General features: G+C 40.8%; 1 protein-coding gene across 1 annotated transcript in view; it reads right to left on the minus strand.

Annotated features, from left to right (window-relative positions):
• Plppr1 (phospholipid phosphatase related 1) overlaps window positions 1-26,488 on the minus strand; it is a 204,366-nt gene that overhangs the window by 60,720 nt on the left and 117,158 nt on the right. The window lies entirely within an intron of this gene.

The following is a 26,488-nucleotide window of genomic DNA, read 5'->3' on the forward strand; positions in this document are numbered from 1 at the left end:
CACACAGCGCATCTGGGGACAGTTTTGTTAGGTAATCCAGGCTGACCTTGAACTCTCAGTCCTGCCTCAGTTTCCCAAGGGTCGCGATTACGTGTGTGAACTGCTTCAGCTCCTGGACTTCTGTTTGTGAAGTGAACAACTGTATATGATGTCTACTTTCATTTCAACACAAAGCCACTGATGATGCAGAAGAAACTTCTCAAAACAGATTTAGCCCTTTATTCATTCTGAATTCTCAGCTGGGTGACTTTGACAACCAGATGGGAGAGAAGTCCACTTTGGTAGATGAATCTCCTTGGGGATTATGACTCAAAACACGTTACAGTGTTATACTGACTTTGAAGTAAACAGCAGAGTGACTTAGGGTGTTCGCTTTGTTTTGACTCCATTTTGTGTATAACTTAGGGTGGTCTCTGCACCTGTTTACTTTGGCATTCCCCCCCTTCAAGATCTCATTACCTTCCTATTGTTCTGCCTCAGCCCTTCATCATCCATCAAATGTAGCTGTCACCTATGCAGTCATTTTCGACTGTCACCCTGACTTACTAGATTACTCTGTTAGAACAGGCCTTCTGTCCTTCTGCTCAGCACTCATGGTGAGATCAATTGGTCCTACTCTTAAATCCCACCTCCAGTATCTACAACAAAACCCCTATACCCAAAGCCCAGGAAATATCTTGGAAGAGGAAGCAGAAGAATTGCAAAAGCCAAAACACCAAGGGGACCTGCAGTTAGACAGCATCTTCTAGACACAGCAAGGAAGTTGTGCTCATGGACTCTGAACAATATGCTTGCCCAAACAAGACTCGCATATTGACATTAGTTGGCATGCCAGCACAGATGAGGGGAATCTTACAAGGCCCCACCTTTTGATGAAGAGCTATAGGCTATCAATGGTTGCTCTGAAAGAGGAAGAATTGGTCTTCTTGCAGAATGAGTTCTCTGATAGATTATCCAATACTAAGTAGCCAGCCCAAGACACACATACACGTGAGCATCATTAAACTGATTCAGTAGGTTATATATATGAGATATGTGTACATATCCATATTTATGCATCGTGTATATATATGTATATATATATAACAGTAATAATTAAGATGAGATCATGAATTTGAGAGGAAATAGGATATTGACATTTGAGGAGTTGCATGGAGCACAGGGCACGGTAGAAATGACATACATACAGAAGTATGGAATTCTAAATAAAGAAATTGAAAAGCACAACAGATTTCCAGAAGATACACATTTTGCTTCTGTCTGGATTAAATCTGTTTGAAATCTGGACAAACATTCCCTATTGATTGCTCAATGGAATTTATTCACCATGAAATCTTAGGGGAGACTTCATATCTGTATATGTCTGTGTATGTGTGAAGGCCATCCTAATAAAAAAACTACCCAATCAGTTGGAAGAAACAAAATGAAGGATGATAGATTCTTATTAGCCCCCCTGATGCAAGTAACAGATAAAAACACAAGGAAGAAATTGAAAATAAAGACAGGGATATGAGGGACACGGTCAGTAAAACACTTGCCTAATAAACCAATGGTGTGGGGGGAGGAGAAGAGGAGTGGGGATAGGGGGAGGGGAGTGGGGGGAGGGGGCAATATTTGGGAGGAGGGGAGGGAAATGGGAAACGGGGAGCAGGTGGAAATTTTAATTAAAAAAGAATAAAAAATAAATAAAAAGGAAAAAAAAATAAACCTTAGGACCTGAGTTCAAGTCCCAGAACTTACATAAAAATGCCAGGCGTGGTAGCATAGACTTGTAATTGCAGCACTGGGGATGCAGGAATAAGGGGGTCCTCTTGGCTTGTGGCCTGCCAGTCTAGCCTAATTGGTGGGTTCCAGGCTAAGGAGAAATTTTGTCTCAGAGGAGGTGTGACTGGTGTTCTGAGGATAACATGTGAGGTTGTCCTTTGGCCGCCACACATATGCAGGAACTGCATACATGAACACATACAGAGAATGAAAAAAATAAGACAGAGGAATCGAGCCTTTTGCTTTCATTTCAAAGTTCAGTGTTGGGCTTCTACCCGTACTGTGGGTGTGACAGGTGTGGTCAGCTTTTATGTAATGACAGTAGCCAGGTCGGCTTATGTTAGGCCTGCAAGGGGTCACCTGCAGTAACACCAGGCAAAAGCCATTTGCAGAATAAATTTTCTCTTTATCTTGATTGGCTTTGCTTTCTCTGACAATAGTTAGGCACTCTTTGATGTGTGCATGCATGCATACATATTTGCATGTGTGCATGTGTGTGTGTGTGGGTGGGTGTTAGGTGAGTTTCTTCACAGAGCCAAGTGCCTCCAAAATACTAGAAAATCACCTTGGCTTTGTTAAATTGATGTGAGTTGAAAGTGTAAACAAGAACAAGGTGGAAAATCAAGACAAGAACTTTAGGCTCACGTTTTACGTCAGGTCAAAGGAAGAGTGAAGAGGTTTGTAGAGGATGCTGATTTAACCTCAGCATGAGGAGGTGTGGAGCTGCTGACCTACCAGTAGCTCTGAGCTTCCTCTGAGAGAAAACATGACAAGAAAACCCTCAGCTCAGACTACGGCATCTTTTGCCTTTATTGATGTCTTATGTGTCTGCACCTGGACCAGTTCACGGGTTACACTGTAGACTAAGGCACGGGCTCCATTTTTAATGATCTAAGTCTTAAGCCTAGTAGGCATGAGAGTTGTAAGGCAAAGAGTTACACAGCAGAGAGTCCAGGACAATTTGACATGCATGTCCAAGAAACAGAAATAGCGCAGAGGGCACATCTGCTCAGAAAGGCCTCCTTCAAGGACAGATGCAACTCTATCTCATCATAACCGACACCATTGCCAGCAAATGAGTAATTTTGAAACTGGGCCCTTTTTATGCACTGAGAAAAATGTTGTTTGGTTCTCACTTACGGAGGCAAACGTGTTCCCTGAGCTTGTACTTTAAGAACATAAATACAGCAGGTGTCAACCTTCACTACAAACTGGTATTTTTTTTTTTAAATCTCATTTCTTTACACTTGTCTATTTATCTCAGTGGCTGTACTACAATCACACTTGGCCGCAAGAGATTGTTCTCAGTAGGAGTTCCTGGGGCTCCATCACTTCTCTGTGTTTCACAGATGCCTTCCAGGTGCTGGTTAGCGCTCCCCCTACTCCTTCCACTGTGTGGCTTCCAAGTTTCCTTCGCATCCCAGAGGTGCTGCTGCTTCAGTACCAGGGCAGGGACATAGGCATCTTCTGAAGCTGGGAGCCTCCAGGGCCATGGTTCAGTCTCCTCTGGGGTTATCGTCTTTCGGTACTTGCCCCATTCATGACATACCTGCCCCTCTTATTCCCAGCAAGCAGTAATCTCACCCAGCTTGCTTCTCCTTTCTAGCTTAGGGGAGTATCTTTTTTTCCTGGATCTCAAAAATGTCTGTCTCCTCTCCCTGCCTCCCCTGCCCCACCTCCAAGCCCCTGTACAAACACTTGAAAGAGTATAAGCTTTTTACAAAACTAAGCGTTGTGCTGTGACTATTTGTGTCTCCCCCAGTCCAGAACTTGCAATTCTATGCCACTGAGAGGCAAGCAGGCCATGAGATGCGAGCCCCTATGAATGTGGTTACTGTTTTTGTAAGAGTTCCTAGACTTTCATGGATGGGGTAGTTTAATCTCATTTGACCTCAGTCTCCCCAGATGTGAGACAAGTAAAAGTGATGGGTCGGTCCTAAAGGCACGTCTAGCCCAGGATTGGTAACTGGTTTGATATAACACAAACGGATCTATATGTTTATAAGGCACCTTAATAATTACCAAATCACTTGGCGTTTCTGTTTCACTAGAGAGGTACCGTAGAGTGTAGAGAAGTAGAAATTTCAAGAGTGAACACTGTGTGAGCGAGGAGTGACCGATAGGCTCTGTCAGAACACTGAAAGCCTGCAGACTGCTGTGGGTCCTGTTTCCAGCTGTCTTCTCTCTATGTTTCTACACTGTTTTAACTGCACAGGCAATTTCAGTAACTGGGATGGGAAGTTCTGGGAATCAGGTGTTTATGGGCAAATCTCTGTACAATGGTAGCCTGGAAAACATTTGTGTTAGCTTTATGGGACCGGATCAAGACTGCAGCCCTACTCTGCAAGGTAAGGCCTGGCTTTCACTAAACCTGATTTCTGTCCCTTCTATTTTAGGGATGATGCAATGTGGGCAGTAACAATATTTAAGTCTACAAGTGGCCCATAAGAAACATTAAAGATGTCGTGTGCTCTACAGGAATTGGCTTTATAAATGTTTTTCACTTAAGAATGGCATAAAATTCATTCCTTAAAGGACTCCAAACAGATTCCTAGCACACATTCAGACAAGACAAGCAAACATTGATGTCTCACCCCCTACACTCTTCTTCATTCTGTCACTAAACCCAAAGACTGGCCTGTATGGCCTCTCAAAGGGGCCCACAGTGTACCCTTTGCCTAGTGAGGTCAGCCCCAGGATGCTGTGTCTCTAGGGAAGAAATAATATATTCCATCAAGGCTGAAAGCATTCTGAGTGACAGTAACTCTGGATTCAGTGAGAACGAAAAGGAACTCAAAGTCACCAAAATGGAAGATTTTAATTCCATTCTTCAGTGGACGGCTGTGGACTTTAAATGGGGCTTGTAGATCCTATTTTTTGTTGATATGGCCCTGGAATACTCCCTCTTTATTATTTTCCTGCCAGATCATTTTTAAGCATTGTTAGGACATAACCAACAACAAAAGCAAAGGCCTTCACTGCCTGCCTTGTCAAGAAAATCCCCTTTGCAGGATTTCTCCATCAGATTTATCTTCTTACATGCTCAATTGCTGGAGGCTACAGCACAATGGGATCATCTTATTTATTTCTCACAGCAGTGGGAAGCTGGAGAGTTTGCTACTTCAACTTTTCAAGATGAAGATGATTTTAGGCCCAGACACAAAGCCACAGAGCCATTAATAGAAACAGGAAAGAGGCAGAGGCAGATGGTTGAGCTTGTGAAATATTTTGTTGAAAATTTAAGCATTATAGTCTCTACACTGACTACTTGTTTCTGAACAATGATAAAATACTGGTTTGGTTAAATCCACTAACATACATGAATATTTTACATGAATATATTCATGCATAATTTTCTTTATATTGACATAATTAAGCTGCAGCATTTTACAGCAGAAGCATCATTTTTATCACATTTCTCAGGAAGCTCATACTATGTCAGAATACAGAATACACTTTTCCGATTCCCTGTCTTAAACGCATCTCTGCATCCTCTCAGGCAACACTCTCCAGACACTGGACCACGCGAAGGTGTGGTATACTGATGATCATACAGAGATGATCATCTGGACCCTTGCTACCTGGGCGTGTGTCAGTGAAAGAGACTGTTCTCATGTGAGGTGGGGACTCAGGGAGTCTCAGATTCTGGGGGTTCTGCTTTTTAGATTATGCGTTATTACTGTATAGCAACCAATATACCACCCCCTCAATTCAGGGAAAACCTGCCACTGCCAGCTTGTCTCCTGCACACCGCCCCCTCCCCCATATGGTGCCTTTTTGCTTTAGGGTCTGCTGTACTGAGGATAGCTCAAATTCCAAAGAGGCAGATGCACACTTCCTTCCAGGACCACACTGTCGGCCCTTGTGCCATAACTAAGAAGGTAGATATATGTAGTTAGTCTAACAAAATTATTTTATTACGCTGAGGGTCATCACACTAGGTTCACACTTTAAATTCTTAACCATGGTACTAATGCGATCTCCCCAAGGCTGTTGACCTGTGCGAGAAATCTTAGCTGAAGTCAGGTCCAGCCTCTAACAGAAGTTGGGATCCTGGGGAGACTCTGCACCTGTGGGGCAGATCAAGACGGTGTCTCTCCAGATGTACAGAGAAGAGTACTGTTCTCGGTCTTTGCTTATATACTGTCCAGTGGGTGACACGGGGTTTGGGGGCTGTGTCTGGGTATCTTGAGTGATTGATGTCTTGTCACTGGGTTTTGATTATCAGCTGTAGCCTTGAGTGTAGTGGGGTTCCTAACTAAGCTATTTTTACATGCCTAAAAGGCATTTTTTTTTTACTGTGCTTATTATATTTTGTAATATGTGAAATGTAATCTGTAGCCACCATCTCAGAGCTCCGGTGTTAGAAATATGCTATAGTGAAGAAGCCTCAGGATACTGGGTGGAAGATGAAGCAAGCAGAATTTCCTTTCCCCTTCCCTCTCCCCCAGCCATTAGTTACCTCTAAGCCTCAGTCACAGAAGCCTGGCCCTCTGAAAAACTCAACTTGAGAACACCACCACAGGCTGTCTGCCAAACAGGTAAATTATATACACCTGCCCATTTTCTATGAGCTACCCTGCCATCGTATTATGGATCATGGCAAAGGAATGACTAGTTTGGTTCCTCTGTCAAACTTCTAGTTTCTGTCTGGTGATTTGAAAGAAAATGGCCCCAAAGGGAGTGGCACTATTTAGAGGTTTGGATTTGTTAGAATAGCTGTGGCATGGTCTTGTTGGAGGAAGTATGCCACTGTGGAGGTTGGCGTTGAGATCTCATGTATGCTAAGGATGCTCCCAGGGAGACAGTACACTTACTATCACCTGTGAGATGTTGGACTCTTAAAAACTTCTCCAGCACCACGTCTGCCAACATGCTGCCATGTCCCACCGTGATGATAATGGTCCAAACCTCTGATCTGTAAGCAAGCCACCCCAGTTAAATTGTTTTTCTTTATAAGAGTTGCTGTGGTCATGGTGCTTCTTCACAGCAGTAGAAACTCTAATACAGAAGTTGATAACAGGGACTGGGGTATTGTTGTGATAGACCAGGCTATGTTTTTGTTTGGAGGGATTTGGACTTTGATACTTTGGGTTAGGAAAGCAGTGGAATGCTTTAAGCAGTGCTTAATGGGCCATACTAGTAGGGGCATGGAAGACAGTGGTGCTGAGTGTGGTTTGATGAACTGAAGGGGCCTTGCCCAAGGGGCTACAGAGGAGAAGAATATTACTATGTGGCCTAGAGATTATTCTTGTGATAATTTGACGAAGAATGTGGATACTTTTTGACTTTGTCTGAATAGTCTGCCTGAGCTAAAGTGAAGTCTTTTGGATTAATTGTGTTGACAAAGGAAATATCAAAAAGGCCTATTTTAGACTCTGTCGTGTGATTATCAGTGTTAACTCTGATAAAGATTTCTAATGGAAAGGAGCAAGTTGAGCAAATAAAAATACAAAATGTACAGATTGAGAAATGGGGTACCAGGAAGTGGAATAGAGCTAAATCACGTGTTCAAGGAGATAAATAGATTGAGGAATAGAATAAAGGGAGTGGTGACCTCGAGGCAAGATAACCCTCAGCTAATTTTTCAACTTGTGAAAAGGAATTAAAGAAAAGCTTAGATCCAGGTGTGGTGGCACATGCTTTAATCCCAGCACTTGGCAGGCAGAGGCTGGCAGATCTCTGAGTCTGATGCCAGCCTGGTCTACAAGTTTCAGGACAGCCAAGCCAGGACGCGAAAGACAGAAAACTGTTGAAGATGTAATCGAACAGGGATGGGGATGGCATGTGACCGCTCCAGCAAGCAACAGAACTTGGCAGTTTCAGCCATGTGATTCTGGAGTTAAGGATAGAAGAAAGGGGCTGTGGAATTTGTCCCCAAGACTAAGGAAAGCCACCGAGACAAGGCATGTGTCAGAGGTTTCCTTAACTGGAGGCCTCGGGAGGTCATTGCGTGAAGCTGTGAAGTTGAAGTCTGCATTACCTTGGAGAACCCAAGATGTGAGAGATGCCAGAGTCATGGGATACCTGCCGAGTAGAGCTGCTAACAGGGAGTGGAACTAGCCCAAGAGAAAGAAATATTACACTGTTAACAAAGCTGAAAGGATTTGGAGATCTGAAGACTGTCTTGACACCAGACATGGAGATGCAGAGTTTAGAATTTGCCCAGCTTGTTTTCAGTCTTGCTTCAATCCAGTATTTCCTCACTATTTCTGTTCCCTGGGTTTTGGAATGGTAATGCATAACCTGCATATGCAAGATAATGCATATCTTGGAAGTATGTGATCTGTTTTTTGATTTTGATTTTATAGAGGATTACAGATAAGAGATTGCATGAATCTCAGAAGACCCTAACTAAGACAGTGAATGGTAAGTATGTAAGGATTGAGGGGGGGGGTGTCTATTTTTGTTGTTGTTGTTTCTCTTGAGTATAGATAAAAGTCATATACTTTGCCAAAGATGAAGGAAATTCACATAGTATCTATGGGGTGAAGAATACACAGAAATATTTTAGCTGCTCTGGGTAACACAGGAATGAGTAAATGCTTCTATTGTTTGCTATATTTGGATTTTTTTAGCAAAAGTCACACTCTTGTATATTGATGCACACCGTTCTCCAATAGGAATTCTCCCAGGAACACAGAAGCCTGAGGAAACACTGACATGCCTTACATGGGACTGCCATACACACTGCTGAGTACCCTGATTTCTCAGGTGTTGCATCAATTCCCAAGTTGCTGCAAGGCTACCCAGGCTGCAGGTAATTTCTCTGAGGACTTTATGTCACTACCTAAATAAGCCACACGCTACACCCTGCTGAAGACACTTTTTCATGTTGCAATAGATGCTGTCGTTAGTGATGCTGAAGCCGGCTTCCTACACGGTCTCCGCACTACAAGCACAGCTAGGGAGTCTCTCATTACACAATGTTTTTCTCTTCTACCTCTTACTTATTCCTGGGGAAAAGGGTTTACACTCTCTGTTACCCAAATACTGCTGAGCACATTGCTTGATAATAGCTTTTCAGTAAATATATATTTATGGTAAATACATATGCTCCCAAGGGACCACTTTAGATAATGTTAAAAACACAGTGTTTAGAGTAAAAGAGACATCAGTTTGAATTAATATTCTGCTTCTTACATGCAATATGGCAGTGGCATGTCACTGTACTGCTCTGAACTCCCATTTTCATCGTTACAGTGAAGGATGATGGAAGAGATTATATATAACTAACATGGATGATGCTCAAAACAGATACGTCATTTTCTGCCCCCACTTCAAGCATGAAGTGTCTGAACCACTGGTAGGGGTTCAGGCTGCCCTGTCCCTCTCTGAGATACAGAGGAACTCTGGCTTTTCCATGGGGGCTATTGGGGAGGACTCTTCAAATAAATGGATGGGTAAAGGATCTTGGTGCACCACTTGTCCACTGGGCTGCACAAATTCCAAGCAGAGGACACAAATTGGTCTATGGAAGCTGTTAGTGAGAGGGGACAGGGGTACTGCTAAGTGATTAAAACTACCATGATGTGGGATTCCCCTCTGTATGCTGTGAATATCATTGGTTAATAAAGGAATTGCTTTGGGCCTATAGCAGAGCTATAGGGAAACAGAGCTAGGTGGAGAAAACTAAACTGAAGGCTGGGAGAAAGGAGGCAGAGTCAGAAAGAAGCCATGGAGCCATAAGAGACATACATGCTGAAAGTTTGCTAGTAGGCCACGACCTCATGGTGATGCACAGATTAATGGAGATGGGTTAAATTAAGATGTAAGAATTAGCCAATAAGAAGCTAGAGCTAATGAGCCAAGCAGTGGTTTAGATAATATAGTTTCTGTGTGATTATTTCAGGGCTAAGTGGCTGGGAACCAACAAACGGCCTCCTTAAAACACTACCAAGTATAGGAGATGTGTGAATTGACATCAACGGACATTAATCCTGCCCTCCAGCACCTATTTCTGCATCTTCTGGCATCTTACCCTTAGTTTCCCTTGAGACACCACTTCCCTTTATTTTGGGCTATATAATTAAGAGACATTCTCTTTATCCAAGGCCCCATTGTTGAACCTTGGTTAGCTAAGTCATTCACATGCCTAACCTTCTGTCTGCAGTGACGGCAGTCCTGTGTTTCAGTGAGAGCCAATGAAATATTTTGGAGTACCAGAGAGACAGAGTTGACTTTCTCTTGTCAAGTTATCACAAAAGAGTGTTTCTCCTTTTTTGGTGATGAAACATGACACTTTAAGACCCGAGCTACTGTCACAATGAAGAGGGATATTGGATCTCTTGTTTCAGTAGACATAATCCTAGAAGTCAGAAAGGGAGTTAAGAGCTCAGAAGTGATGGCAGAAGGAAGAACCCTAAGCAAATCCTTGGAACTTCTTGCTTAAATCTGATCTAAAACTTGTGTATGCCCAGACTTTATAGTTATGTGAACTAATCAGTCTACCTTCCTGATACTACTGCTAATTAAATATGTAATATTTGGCATAGCCTATATTTGGTCACCCCTCAGTGACCAAAGGGATTTAATAATACATCCCTCTAATAACTGAGGTGATGAATACGGAGATGATTTTCTTACAGTATTTATACAATAGTACCGTCTAGAAATCAAGGCCAATTTCCCACTCAGTGAATATCTGGCAATGCCAGAAGGTATTTTTGGTGATCACATTTGGAGGAGAGCTATTATTGACATCCAGTGTAAGCTAGGGAAGCTGCAAGACATCTTAAGATGCACAACACAGTCCCTTAACACTGCCCCAAAAGCTACCCAGTGCAAAATGTCAAACAATGCAGATCAACCATGAAAGATGTCTACTGATGTCAGTAGAATATTTAAATCAGGTCTGAGGCTGCATTATTTCTGCTAAAATACCATGCAGAAATGGAGAAGGGAAAAGGCACAATGGGTGAGCCCATCAAGTGAGCCATAGGCAAGATGGAAGGATTTTTCTGCCGTTCTTCAAGGGCTAGGAGAATTCTGCCTTTCACCTGTTGGTTAAAAGTACACAAAGACACAAGCCCCGCTGAGGAAACCTGCAGATTTTGGAGCTTTCTCAGGCACACGCTTGGGTACCTATTAGGATTGACAGCAGTACAGCAACCAGCAGTACAGCATCACTCAGATGGAGATGGAACATGGCCAGAAACGCTCCCTGCATCTTTAGCTATTGTGAAGGGAAACACAGCTGGAAAAGCTGAGAACAGTTCACAAAGGGCAGAACAGCTTAATTCCATTACCCAGTTACTGACCTCTGAAGTGGTTTAAAGCACTTTAAAGATGTTGCATCTATTGCTCTGCAGTGAGGGTGTTTGCACATCCTAGCATGGTGAGGAGACTGAACACTGTCTAACAGTCCCGAGGGCAACGGAGAGAAAAGGTAGGGTAATCTCACCAATCACCATCCAGCTTCTCAGGGCAATGATAACTATCAAAAAAGTTGCTTTCACATTTGGACGTTAAGTGATTTTTTTTCATAACTTTTCTTGGCACCACACAGCAGCAGTGAGTTAAGTATTACACATCTACTTCCCATACCTGAACTCAGTTACTTAGTGAAACCCCACAGGCCACCCTTCCCCGGTATCCAGTATCCCCTAGCCTATTCGCCTGCAGTGAGAGCTAAGGACCAGGTCAAGGAGACGTTTTAACAACCCTCTTTGCCATGCCTGCACTGGGGGAGAAACTAAACGTAGGAGAACATTTATGGCAGGGATTTAATAACTATTCTTCCTTCGGCTCCTGGCTGACTTCATTAACTCCCCACGAGGAGTTGTGTATGTTTGGATACCTGTTGGCAGCTTTAATTCTCGATGCTCATCACCCTTTCCCGTGTTCATTTCCATTGTCTCAGTGACTCTGCTTAGCAACTTACTTTAAGGCACTTCCTTCAGATGCCTTCCTTCTCTTTGTTTCTGCTGATGCAACCCTTGAAACAAGATTTTTGTTATCTCTGCTCTAAGAGCTCTCATTTTCTACTGCTGGGGTTGCTGTTGTCTTCATCATGGCATTTTAAAAGGCAGCTGTTAAAAGTTTCTTCAGCAGCACAAATAACATCTGAATGAAAAATAAACCTTCAATTGCCCACCATTTACTAACACAATAGTCATAACATCAACAACAGAAACATTTAATACCTGAACGCGCTCTTCTCTGCTGTGAAGAGCCTCCATTTTACCCTCACAACACTCAGCAGACAGGAGACAGCATTGTTTACATTTCTGTCTAAAAAAGGACCTTTGTCAGAACAGGGTCCATGATTGAAGCTGTGTGAGGAGAATTTTTGAGAACATGGCTTGTTCTTGGAGTGCACTTTTGTGACCCTCCCAGGTGTACTAATACAAGTGGATTTTTGCTTCCAATTGCCCATCATCTTACTCACTATTATATAGATAATATTTCCAAGTGTGGGTTGCATTCTTGATACATACTAAACTCATGTGAACCTTGCCATGATGACTGTATTCAACTTGAACTCAAGTAAACTTTGCTCACATGATCTTGCTTAACCCTCAGAATGTAAAACTGTCTGATGTCCTGAAAATGTTGGCTATGGCATGAGACTTTAGTTGCCCTCATTTTTCAGACTCCATGCTGGCAGAAAGGAGGTAGAGTCAGAAGAAGTCACGTAGCCCTGCCAGAGACAGACGTTAGATTGGAACTTTACCCACTAAGCTACAGCCAAGTGCTGATACACAGATTAATAGAAATGGGTTAAATTAAGATGTAAGAGTTGACTAGCAATATGCTTAAGTGATCAGCCAAGCAGTGATTTAAATAATACAGTTTCTGTGTGATTATTTCGGATGTCGGGGTGGCCAGGAAATGAACAAGCAACCTCCTACAACATTCTATCACACATATTATACTTATTTTATATATTTAACTTTACATTATATAATATATGTGTAATGTAAGTGAAGCTGCACCAATTGAGGTGACAATGCCCTGCCATAAATATTTAGCCAAAAAACAAAAAAAACCAAAAAAAAAAAAAAAACAGCATTAAGCAATCTTTCGAGTTGTTGGTCAGGAAAGTCCAATAGACACATTCCCCAAACAATATAGGCTATGGTCATTGTCCTTTGTGCCTTCCAGAAAAAGAAGACAAGATCCTGTAACTGTAGATAGCACACACCAGACACTGATTCGAGTCCTCTGGATCTGACCTAGAAGCCTCCTCACGGAGGACCAGCTCTCATGGTTTTGGAAAGAGTCAACATCTACCAACAATAGTTACATTTGTCTTCTGGTCCAACAACCAGAATTGAACTTAAAGCCTGCTCAACAAGAGCAAATTCTTGCCCAACACTGTAAAATTAGTACACTGCCTGTGGCTGGTGAAGCCACGGAACTTAGCGAACAACTTACTACTACCATGTTCCTAAATCAGTCTAATTTCTAATTGCATTTTTTTCTTTTTCTGAGACAGAGTTTTTTTTTTCCCCTCTGTGTAGCTTTAGAGTCTATCCTCAAACTAGCTCTATAGCCTAGGATGGTCTCAAACTCACAGAGATCTGCCTGCCTCTTCTTAACGAACTCTGTGAGTTTGAGGCCAGTCTGGTCTACAAGCACTATTCCATGACAGCCAGGGCTGTTACACAGAAAATCAAAAGACAAAACAAAAAAAGCCTAGAAAGATAGTGGGTAAGGATAAAGCACCTGTGGTTCATTCAGAGAACCTGAGTTAGATTCCCAGCAACCATATGGTGATTCCCAACCTATAATTCCAGTTTCAGGGATACCCAGTGACTGTTTCTGAGACAGGGGGTTGATCTTGGAGGAATCATGAGAGGAACAGGGGTAAATATAATCAAGATAATATTCTCAGAGTTAATTAAAATATTAGCTTACAAAAGAGACAATAGCCCTCCCAACCCTGTCTCGAAAAACCAAAAAAAAAAAAAAAAAAAAAACCCAAAAAACAAAGAGAGAGAGAGAGAATAGGTAAAATAATGATGAGGGAGAGAAAATGGAAAGATACTGTTCAATAGATACAGAATTTTAGTTTTGTAAGATGAAAAGGCTTTAGAGCTCTGTTGTGTACCAAAGTGACTGCAGTCACCACTACTGAGCTATACACTTAAAGATGATTGCTAATTTAAAGTGTAATAAAATGGTTTAAACATATAAAAACAGACAAAGTTTACACATGCATGTTAAATCTACACAGCAAAGCCTGGATGTGTTAGCTGGGTCAGGTCACTTTGCCAGTATAATGATGCACTCACACCCCTTGAATGATGGGGAGCTATTCACAAGCGCCGCAGGACGAACATTTCCTCTACTGCAGGTCAAGATGTAATTTTCTTCAGCATCCCTACAGAATAGCATGATTGATTCCTGAATGGACTTGAACAAAACTTTTTCTAATCTAATCCGTAGCCTTCGGTGACAGCAATCCCTAAGCCCCCTTCTCCAGGATCTCTTTGTCACCCCATTCATCTCTCTACTCATCCCCCCCCACCCCTGCCATGGAATCCTCACAGGGTAGTCAAGAGTGAACAAACTATATTTTTTTCAGAGATCAGAACTGTAGACAAACACTTCTCTGCAACATGGACCACAAGTCTTGATCTGTGAACACAAGGAGCCAGAAGGCTGCCGCCTGAGATCCAGGACCGATGGAAGACATTATCTAATACAGATTATCTCTCTTTCAGCATTTATCCTGTGGCTAATACTGAAACAATAGCACATTTGCATTTGGAGTGCTTACAATGATATTGCATGTTGTTGAAATTCTAAGATGGATTTGAAACTAACACATGTGCAATATAAAAGTCATAAGCAGACGTACCCTTTAGTCACATTTTAATACCAATCTTACAGATAGAAAGGCAGGATTTATGCATGAGTTTTGTTAGGCTTTATGCCCATTATTTAAGCCAATCATTGTGGGCCCTGTATTACCTGAATTTATACTTAGCATTTTGTTCAAGTCCATTCAGGAGTCAATCATGCTATTCTGTAGAGATGCTGAAGAAAATTACATCTTGACCTGCAGTAGAGGAAACGTTCATCCTGCGGCACTTGTGAATCACATAATCTGACTGCTGAGAGAACTGCATTGTCAGCTACTCAGAGTATATCACACTGTATCTTGTGCATCATCATGGTCTGGATCAGACATCTGCCCTGGGTCAAGTGGGGAATAGCTCAGTCTGTCAAATACCTGCTATGTACACATGAGAGGCCAAGTTCAATTCTCAGGACCCACACTGAAAAGGCTAGAAGTGACGGCATACATTTCTAATGCCAGCACAGGGGAGAAAGAAATGGGCAGATCTCTGGGACTGGCTGGCCAGCCCCCTCATCTCCTGGGGAAGTTTCGGTCTCACAAAGACATCCTGTCTCCAAAACAAGGTAGATGGAACCAGAGGAAGAAAAGATACAGAAGATTGTTCTTCTGGCTTCTGCAGACACATACCCAGTCATTCACCTCCCAATACACAATGCACCCACACACATGAACACTTATGTGGACATCACATACACACAAAAAAACTAAAAGAAAAAATATCTAGATTGTTAGGTTAGTCATGGACTAAGTCTGAGAAAGGACTCTAAACAAGGAAAAAACAAGAAGTAAAATGTTTCATCCACTCCACAATTACCTTAAAGATTTGTCTTGTCTATAACACACATGTCCACAATACATGCATAGCACACTTATGCACTAGTCAAGAAACATTCACAAAGAAACGAGTTTGTCTTCTTGAATACCATGGATCTTATCTTTTACCTATTTTTCTTCATATAAAACTTTGTAGAGAAAGTTGTAAAGTCATTTCTGCAAACTGAATAGATAACACTGGATTTCTCAAACATTTGAGTATGTCTGACTCACCTGAAGATCATGTAGAACACTGGCTACAGGACCTTCCTCAGACTTCTTGTCCTAAGTTCTGAAGTGAGTGTTGAGAATCTACTTTCCCAGAAAGTTCTCAGTGGCTCCTGGCTACAGATGCTTCTTCAAGAGCCACACATCAAATTCCTTCACTGTTAGTAGCTTCTCTGTAGCCTGTGGACAGGCTCTTTCCTTGACTGACGTCCTGACTGTAGGTGTCACACAGGGCAGCTTGGAAACTTGTCACTCAGAACATCAGAGTGGCTGGAACTGCAGGCCTAATGGCCTTGGAGCCTACCAGGTCTCACCCCATTTAAACCAGATCTGCTCTCCTGTCTGAAGTGAAAGAATAGGCTAGACTATTCGATAAACAGTGATAAGTAAGAGAAGAAAACTAGGCAAAAAGAAACAAATGGCATACCTGGGAGGCATGCTTTCCCTCTGGTCTGACCAAGAGCAGAACCTTAAAGGGACAGGTCTGTCTTTGTTAGCGTAAAGAGAACCAGTTACAATCAATTACAATTTGTGTGGAAATTTAGAAAACCTTTCCCAAGGTTCCATTATGATTTCCAATCTCCCTTTTCTGAGTAGTACGGAAAAAAACATTTAGTGGAATTACCTTTACAAATGTATTAATTTATTCTACCCTGAGGATATTATATTCAGTGATTTAGCCAAAACTAATCTGAGCTAATAACATACATTTACTGAGACTAAGGAAATTTTTCAGTAGAGAGCTACTTAGCAACTTGGAACAAATGAGAGTGGAGTCATAGAGATGAAAGAATAGCTGTCGTGTCTAAAAGAGGTTATCGTGATTACAGAAAGATCACTCTAAACTAGCTAAAACACAAATCAGTGTTCATAGATTAAAGCAAATGCTCCAAGGCAGTGGGAAGTTTGCCACTGTCAACAGCAGGAAGCTCACAGTCGGTGACAAAGGGTCAGCTCAAGAGATTGTCTCCATGTGTCCCCTGTGGATATTCAGAGGATATTCATCACTATGTAAGGAATGCCTCTCAGAGCCTTGGGTTACATCCGGTAGTATCAGGCCAGCAGTGACTGTCATCCACATGGGTCTGTCAAGGAAATAGCTACTGCAGGCTTTCTTCTTCACAAACCTTGGATCTGTTCTATGGACTAGAGCTGAAACCTCTGCAGCCTACTGAGACTGATATAAATGAGGAGGATTGGGAGAGCATAAAGTCATAGGTAGTATCGGGACTTGGTTAATCTAAAGGGGATCCATATGCATGTCGCATAAACTCAAGACTGTATGCCAGCCTCTGGAAGTTATGCTGTGTAAGATGTGATCTCAGGGCTTCCGGTTAGTGAAGGATTCAGAGTCTACCTTCTCATGAGAAGTTGTTGCCTAACTGTAGAACACCACACTGAATCACCTAAACAAATTCATCTGTGAGTAGGAGAGGTCTTTCAGCCTTTCACTTGGCACTTGGCCGGGGGCTCCCAGGTATCCCTTCTCAGTCTTCACACTGTCTTACAAGCTCAGATTCCTTCCCCTTGTGCCCAAAGGCCAGGCAGGTAGATGAGGACTCCCTTAAGAGATGTCTTTTACCATTTTGTATGTTGAGGAACAAGCCGGTAGTTAGAAGTTCACGGTGAATACGTGGCTCCTACACACAGAGTTTGGTAAGGGAAGCTGCCCTGAGGAGAAGAGGGTTGGAGTCCAAAGACCTGAGCCACTTTCCCTCACTCCTTAAACCACAAGGCCATCTCAGGCACCTGGAACAATTTTTTAAAAATGCTAGTGGACTCCAAGAAAGAGAACCTTTTACTCATTTGTTTTGAGTATGAAAAATGAAAATACCTGTCTATGCTTTGAGGAAAACTGAACCAGAGAATGAAAAGGTTAAAGACAGACCTGCTTTTATCTATATAAATCACCCCCCCCCCCATTTCCTATGAAGGGCATTAATTTTGGATGAGAAAGTCAGTTCAATGGTTTGATTCCTCTTTAAGGCTTTATTCATTTACAGGATCAATGTGCATTGAGTTTAATTCCTTTTCATAGTTCTTAGATATGGAGCTTATGGTCTGCTGGAAAAACACACAAAGGAACAAAGCAAACAGATAATTACAGACTGGAAAAAGTATAATTTGCAACATAATCAGGATAATGGAACCAAGAGAGGAAAATATCTTAGTATTTAACGGATGTTCAGCCCACAAGCTAGAACAGAAAAGGGACAGTGGTGGCCCAGTTTGGAAGGATTATGAGGACACAGGAGTATATTTCCCTAAGCACTAGTTTGTCTATGGAGAGGTTGGCTCAGTTTTGCTTTATGCCCTTACTGAGTTCTTCTGGCTCTTACGTTCTTTCTGCCCCTTCTTCTGCAATGCTCTCCTCCTGCAACAGCCTCTGCTGACAAAGGGTCCAAATTTAAACTGATCCTTTGTCCCATTCCCAATGTTTTTGACTTTCCAATGATCAAGAGATCCTATACAACAGGTTTATGGCAAAAACACAGAAGGAAAAGAAGTAAAACAGAGCTTGAGGCTCCAGGAGAAGGCTTGGAGTGCAGAGTTGGTACTTCAAACTTCAGGCATTTGATCTCCTTTTCAGATGCATTTCTTTGAGTGTCATTTGATGCAATGAACTATATTTTAAAAAGTGAACTTCTAGGAAGTTAATCAGCAAGCTAGGGACACACACACGTGTGTGTGTGTGTGTGTGTGTTCCCTCCTCCCTTCAGGGGTTAGTGATGGAGCTCAGTAACAAAGTGATTGCATAGTGTTAAGTCTGAGGTTCGATTTTCAACACCACACAGAAAAGTCAGAAATCCTTATGGGTCAGTAGGTTTCAAGCTTCTTAAAATCCCATCGCTTTTGAAGCATAGTTTCACTCCTGTAAATCCCGTGTTTCCTGAGACTTTAATGCCAACATGTCAGAATTCCCCCCCAAAATGTGTTAGATGTCAGGTACCTCCCCTTCATGATTGTCTTCTTTTTTCAAGTATTACTTGAAATCTCTACAGGGAGACCACACACATATTTCCTTTAGGAAATTATTTTTGTCTGAGTCTGTATTTAATAAAAGCCTACACATAGAGGACACTCATGTATCACTGATGGAAGAGTTTAAATTTGACATCAAAACCATGTCTGGCATAGGGCCCCGCAGCCAAAAAATTTAAATAAATATCTATTTAATATATATTGGCTTAGTAGAATATCTGGTTAAACATTTTTAAGGTCATAGGCCTGTTCATGACATGGCATGTATCACATCCAAAGGGGAGTGTCAGTGTGGACTTAGTAATGTTAAATAAGGAAGGTGAACAAAAGGCTTTAGTGCATGCACGTTCCCAGATAGCAATGACTTTGGGTAAATTGTCTCATATTACTAGTGTTTTCCTCTCACCCTACAGATCTTTAAGTGTTGCTTATCTATGACCTACTCTTTAAAGTGTTTAATATTTGTATCAAGATCTCTTCCTGGCATTTTTTTCAAAAGAATTTATTATAAGACCTCCTCTAAAATATTTTTTTCCCAAAGTCAGACGTACTTGTCAACTACACTTAGCATCAGTCAGGCAATTTAAAATGTAGACTTCTAATTACTTTCCCGGAATCAGTATTGCAGAGAAGAGTCTGCCCTCTGCATTCTAATACCTTCTGCAGACCCTCATGAATATTAAGCTTTTAGAAATTCTCTTCCTGGCTCTCAGAGCGGGTGGGGGGTGGACACGGGGGATGGGGGGGCAGGCAGGGATTGACTCCCCACAAAGCTCACACTCACTATCCCAGTACTTGGGGGGTAGGGAAGGTAGGATCAAGAGTTTAAAGATAATCTCAGTCAGATAGTAACTTTACTGCCAACCTGGGCTCCAAGCTTATCTTCTCTTCCTTTCAGAGTAATAAAGCAAACAGAATAATTAGGACACTTCAATTTTATTAGAATATTTTTTTCTTTTTTTTCCTTTTTATTTATTTTTATTCTTTTTTAATTAAAATTTCCACCTGCTCCCCGTTTCCCATTTCCCTCCCCTCCTCCCAAATATTGCCCCCTCCCCCCACTCCCCTCCCCCTATCCCCACTCCTCTTTTCCTCCCCCCACACCATTCCCCCTCCCTCTCGATACTAAAGAGCAGTCCAAATTCTCTGCCCTGCGGGAAGACGAAGGTCTTCTATCTATTAAAAATAAAATTAGTTTTATAGCATATATATGATGTGTTTATGTATATTCTGATACAAAATGTATTTTAAGAATTTTAAGTAAAGGACACTGTTCTAGAATATTCCAGACACCTTTCTCTCTTTTTGTCTCTAAATTCTCCAGAGGATATTCAACACCTGTTGAGTAAGTACTTTCATTCCTACTCATATCTGGGGTAGATATAAAATACGAGTAACAAAGAAATAAGAAGCAAAACCACACATTGGATTAGGAACTGTCTTTACAACAGGCATATAGATACTGCAAGCTTTAAGAACTCTGCTGTTCTTACAACACGAATTCACAACTATGGAGAGTTGTAAAGAAAAGATTACAAAATCAGCTTTGAACTGGTTAACACACTTGTCATCAGTAACACACACACACACACACACACACACTTTCTCTCTAAACGCTATAACCTAATCTTCAGATACCTTGGTCAAGCTGAGCGCTCTTTATTCACCCACATTATGTTTGGTGCATTCGAGTAGACTGAGTGAGTAGACTCCTCTATGAGGGTGTTTGCAGGTATTAGAACATCCCAAAGGTGAATCTGACTCGAGGGTCCTCTGTAGTCTCAATATTTAAGAAAACCTTGGTTTACTAAAGAAACTTAGACACTCAGTTCCTCTGGAGCTGACTCTTTGGGGTCGAGCTGTTCACCGAGAAGGATTATGGGTAGAGGCTGTTGGCAAGGCCTGACAGAAAGTCCTACCTGTGGTTTTGCTTTCTCAGTGCATGGGGACCACAGCAGCAGTGTGGCCATCATCAACCTGCTGGCTTCAACTTAACATGACAAGCAGAGGCTCCCCGTCTAAGGACGCAGGGAAGAAGGTCAGCACCAGAGGTGAATGGTGTCAGTGTTTGCATAGAATGTGAACTTTCCTTCTCTTTGGCACCACCTCCACAGTGATACCATCATTGCTGTGAAATCAATCCTTAATTTTCTCCTGCACAGTGTGAGGACAGGGGTTGTGTCCCTAACAGACCATTCTACAACACAGACCAAATAGTATAAAACAGGACATTTATTAGGCAATAAAAGTAACACTGGTTAAACCCTCAAACTGCCAACTTTCTTAATACTAAAAGATAGGAATTTTTTTTCTACTGTAATCTGACTGCCCTTCTGAAGACAAAAAGGAAATTAAAAGAAATGCATCACTAGGGAAATCAAAACAAGGCTATTTTTGGACCAAGTTTTAAGTTATATTCACAGACTATTAACCATGCCAGTCAAAAGACAAAGCAAACGTATACCCATCTTTCCTCATTTCCTTTCTCTGTTCTGATCCCAGCATGGAAAATACACTCTGATTTGAAAGTAGCAACGAACATTTTTAACAGAAAAAAAAGATGATTTGTAAAACGTTCTCTTAATGCTGTGATTTTCCTTATTTTGGAATAGAAATGACTACAGAAAAACTCCATATGAGCACACACCTTACAGAAATAGATATGCATAGTGCCCACACATCCAAGTATTTTTCTTCCAAGTTTTACTCTATCTATAGAATATACGTTTCCATAGGTTATTATGCTTGACAAATTTTAAATTTAAAGATGATCCAAATGAAATCTAGAAGATTCAAAATGATTTTTTCAAGAGCACAAGGCCTTACCATCCAACAAGAATGACGATGAAAACCCATGCCCCCTGACTTCTAAACGAGAACCATTTCCACAGAATGAAAGTCTCTTGCCTTAGACCAGTGGTTCTTAGACCAGCCTTCCTAACGCTGTGACCCTTTAATACAGTTCCTCATGTTGTGGTGACCATTGCTACTTCATGGTTGTAATTTTGCTACTATTATGAATTATAATGCAAATGTCTATGTTTTCCGGTGATCTTAGGTGACTCCTGTGAAAGGTTCAACCCCCAAAGGGATCGCAAACCACAACTAGAGAACCACTGTCTTAGAATTGCTGCTAAATCCCATGCACTTTAAATAGAAGGAATGAAAAGTACTTTGCCTACTCTGTAACCCTGGGTGGGAATGGAAGAAACAACTCTGCTGTACTAGAAGAGAAAATGCCTTGCACAGCGTTTAGTGGTGATACTGCCCCGATATTATTCAGTACTGACAGAGTCGATGCTGTGTAAAACACGTATCTGCAGGAAGTAAGTGAGAAAAATCAGTGGTTTGAAGTCTCGGGGCTATTTGACATTCCTTCAAGTTCTTGGCAAATTCCATTCAATTCTGTACAGTAAGAGTTTATTGCAGCATACAGGAGAGGCAGCTAGCTCTTTTCCATAGTCACTTGGCATTAGCTGTTTAACTGTAAGAATGACTCTGCCCACGGCTTTTCCGAGGCTCAAGTAGTACTCAGGCTGCATGCAGGGAGGACCAGAGTGGCTGTGAACCAATGTCCCAGGTCAAGAGCTGAAATAATACAAAGCCTAAAAGAAACACTCCATCTTTCCTGCCCTCTCTTGGGATGACTCAGAGTTTAGGCCTTCTCGAAGTCTCCAGTATATACTATTTCCTATTTCTCCACAATGAGAACCCACTTTGACTGCACCCCGTGTTTCCCTCACTCCTTTTCCATTTTCCCGCTTGCTGTGAGTTCCTGGATTAGCTCCCAGGTGAACATCCGTCTAAATTGTTATCTTGGAGGTGTACCAAGATGCTCAGTCAGGGTATTACATATGCTATGTACACTAGAGAAGAAGCTGAGGTCCTTCTTTTTCTTGGTATCATTACATAGACCTTGTCACTGTTTACAGAATACAGGCTTGAATAATCAACCTAAGGTAAAAATTTCATACAACTAGAACATGTTTCCCAATGGGACGAGTCAACACACAGCCACCAAATTTCTTAGACAAGATTAATTGGCTATTTTGCATCTTTTGCTTGAGGAGTATGTCAGATGTTTACATTTAGTTCTGTCAAAATAGACTAATTTCTGTAGAACGCAAACAAATCAACAGTTAAATTCTGTGTGTGCCATTAGGTTGATAAATCAACCTTTATAGCTTTTACTTGAGCTAGCGGCCATGCGAAAGTCGGTCAAACGTCTACCAGGCATCAGTTACTACCCAGATCCTGTAAACAATGCTTCCTTGGACCAATTGAGTGACTGGGAGACAAATGACATGAAAAGAGCAAGCTGCACTGAACTGTGTGATCAGATGCCTCCGGGACTTTACTGAGCTGAGAAATGATGTGTCGTCATACAACACTTGTAGGTAGGCTGTTGGTGAGCCAATGACGGCTGACACCCTACTGGTCATGGGTGGAGCATTTTTAACCCTGAAAGCAACCCAGAAAAACACATTGTATTGCCATTTTATGAATGAGAAAACTGGTATTCCACGGGGGCATATACTGAAGGTTGCAAAGCTATTATGCCAGACCCTAGAATTCAAACATAGTCCTTACATATCATGCTGTCTTCCTTTCGGGCTGAAAATTAGGCACAACAATGTTTCAGCTTCAAGGTGATTTGTCTTGAACAAAGATGGAGGAAAGACCGAAGGAACTTTCCTGAGAAGAACTTATATTTTAGGAATAAAGGGTTGGAATTATTATTAGAAGCCTAACTTAAATGTGTCCATCTGTCTTGTAGTTATTGTCTCAGAAACACTCTCAGCTGGCAAGAAAATGAAGGCTCCAAGACTAAGGAAACTGTATATAACTTCAATAAACTCACTGAGCTATATTTGTGTGAAATCACTTCTTTGGGCTATTGTCAGGGTACAGTGTTGGACGAAGTGATGTTTATTCCTGTCTCCCCCAAAACACTGAGAAATGAGATCTTCAAGAGACAATTAGAACATGACAGTGCTTTCCTTGTCAATGGGATTAAAGTCCATATAAAGGATGTTTCATGTATTGTGACAGCATGTTCCTCTTCTCCAGACAACACAGCAACAAGATCCCATCTTGAAAGCAGTCAGAACAATTCTCATAGATAGTGAACCTGCCAGGGCTTTGATCTTGGATTTCCTAGTTTTCATAATTGTAAGACAATAAACTTGTGTTCTTTATAAATTACTCAGTATCAAATATTCTGTTACAGTAGCACAAATGGACTAAGATATTAGGTCAAACACCATGTACATTTTTTAAATTTATTTTTTTACTTATTTGGTCTCAGAATTCTTCTGTCTATTATCAAAGAAAATTAATTCATTACTGAGTTGCCTAACTTCTGTGTAGTATAAACAGTATATATATACACACACACATATATTCCCAGACGATCTGAAGATCTTAAGGAGAATTATGGGATTTAATGTTAAAATACTGGATTTTGTACACATTAGATTTCATACAAAGGTAAGTAAACACACAGAAATGAGAGCACTTGGGAAAAAAAATCTACCCAAATTGACTCACTTTTAAGTAAGTTAGAAAGCACTCTAGATCACAAGGATATTATTTAATAAAATTACCTTAATCTCATATCTTAAATGCTTGTTTTTAGCCCTCTATTCTCCAAACATTATCGCTAATTCAGTTGTGTTATTTTTTTTTTCTGACTCTAGTTACTTTCTCTTTCTTATTTTGGTTGGCCTCTGAAGTGAATTTTTAGACACAGGTGTGGAGGCAAGCATAATTATCCTAGGAAATACACTGAGGGTATGTGTTGGGGGAAGGGTGACAAGGTTATGAATGAGTAGATTATCACTACAAGCAATGATCATTCTATCTTGCTTGGGACCCTGTGAAAGGCTATATTAGATTCCCATTAGAAACATTCCACCATGGAGCTTTCTTAAGTACAGAGTGCTCAGGCCTCTGTCCCAAATCACTTACTCAACTCACAGGCATAATGTGATGTTATAACCAGAACAGCCTTAGGATGAGGACTCTTTCAGTATGATAGTTTCGAGCAGTGTGAGCATCCTTAGGCTGGCTTCAGGAAACCAGGCAGGAGTATTGTCAGCACCTAATATATATCCTGTATGTCTATGACTATACAAATCTAAAATGGGCTTATTTAATTCTTATATTTTGCAAAAGAATGACCTAAAGAACTGATTGAGAAAAGTGTATTTTCATTCTGATAAATAGAGTTTGGGTGCAGGTACCCAAATTTTCACTAGATTAGCAGTCACTCCAAAGAAGGTTGTCTCTAGACCAAATATGAAAATTCCATTCTAGTGAAGCCAAAGACCCAACTCAGTCCCACATAGGACAATGAATGTCTTGGGGGGAGAAGACCATAGGAGTGTATCATTTTACAAACTCTACTTTGAAAGTATAAGTTGTTGTTCATAAAAGAATTATAATGAGTGTGTGGGTGAATTAACATTGCAGGTATAATTCTGGAAGAAACGTAATTTTGTCATGCTGGCTCCCGACACATATTATATGTTGAACATATTAACCACTCCACACTATTACCCAACCCTTCCATTTCTAACCTTTCTACCTTGTTTGTCATCTTTGTTCACTTAGACAATTGAAATGATTTTTATAGTTCTGTTTTTGAAAACTCCACTGATGAGTAAGTTGCCATTGATTATGGCAGGGTCAAGAGTTACAAATTTGGCTATAAATCTAGTTTGTATTTAGCTGTGTGATATTGGACAAGTTACTTAATCTCTGAATTTGAGTTATCCGAAAAGTATTTGGATCAGTGGTTGTTTTTAGAATGATGAGTTCATGCTTTAATCATTAACTATAGAAAGAGATACTTCTGATACTGTATTTAATATGCACCAGAGACTGAGGATCATGGTGGGTACCTCAGCCAGAGCTGCCAGTTGAGTTGAAAATGATAATTGCACATGTGTATAGGAAATACAGTTCTAAAACTGAAAAATAAGAACATCATTTCTTTTATATAATGAACAATTTAACATATTAACCTATAATCAAAGAAGAAATTAAAATATTCAAATACACTTCCCTAAACAACATCAACAATGGGAAGCATGATTATAATTATTTGTAACAATACCCCCTGGGGTTTGGCATTGGTGAAGACCACATAGAATACATTGTAAAAACGTCTAGTGTTAGAAAGAAAAATTCGCACTATTGCTTCAATCAGCTCTTCCCTGAGAAATGATGTGAGACTCTGTAGGGTTTTGTAAATATAATTAATTTTCAAATTATAGTACACTTAACCATTTTTGTATAAAGAATTTCATTGGGAAACATGTCAATGATAATGTAATCTTAAAAAGAGTTATTTTCACATGGAACTGGCAAGGTCACCAAGTCTGCCCAGAAAGCTCAGAAGGCTAAATGAATATTATCCCTAACACCTGCCACCTCAGTCTTAATCAGTGGTGGAAGAACGGTCTCAGAACTATTTGCCTCAATTGGCCATTTAAGTTTAATAGTAAAAGACTGGTTAATGATAACAATGCATCGTAAAACCTTCAGAAGGAAAGGAGAATGTTTTGTGGACCATTTTTTTTGTGTGTGTGTGTGTGTGTGGCAGTTTTAAGTTATTAGTTTTCAAAATCAGTACTTTTTAATGGAAACAACTTGACCAAAAATCTGTCACAGAATTTTGAGACCCATTAAAACAAGTTTAATGAGAAAAAAGGAGTTATTTTTCTGACAAAAGTAATATTCATTCATGAAAACATGTACTTTTAATTCCAATAACCAGAAAAAACAATAACTTTTGTGCATTTATTCTCTCATAAGCACACATACATATTGCCAAAATGGCACCAAATTTTAAATCTGTGATATCCCATCTGCATGAAAGATTAT

This window comes from Chionomys nivalis, chromosome 16, assembly GCF_950005125.1.
Source record: "Chionomys nivalis chromosome 16, mChiNiv1.1, whole genome shotgun sequence".
Classification (NCBI taxonomy): Eukaryota; Metazoa; Chordata; class Mammalia; order Rodentia; family Cricetidae; genus Chionomys; species Chionomys nivalis.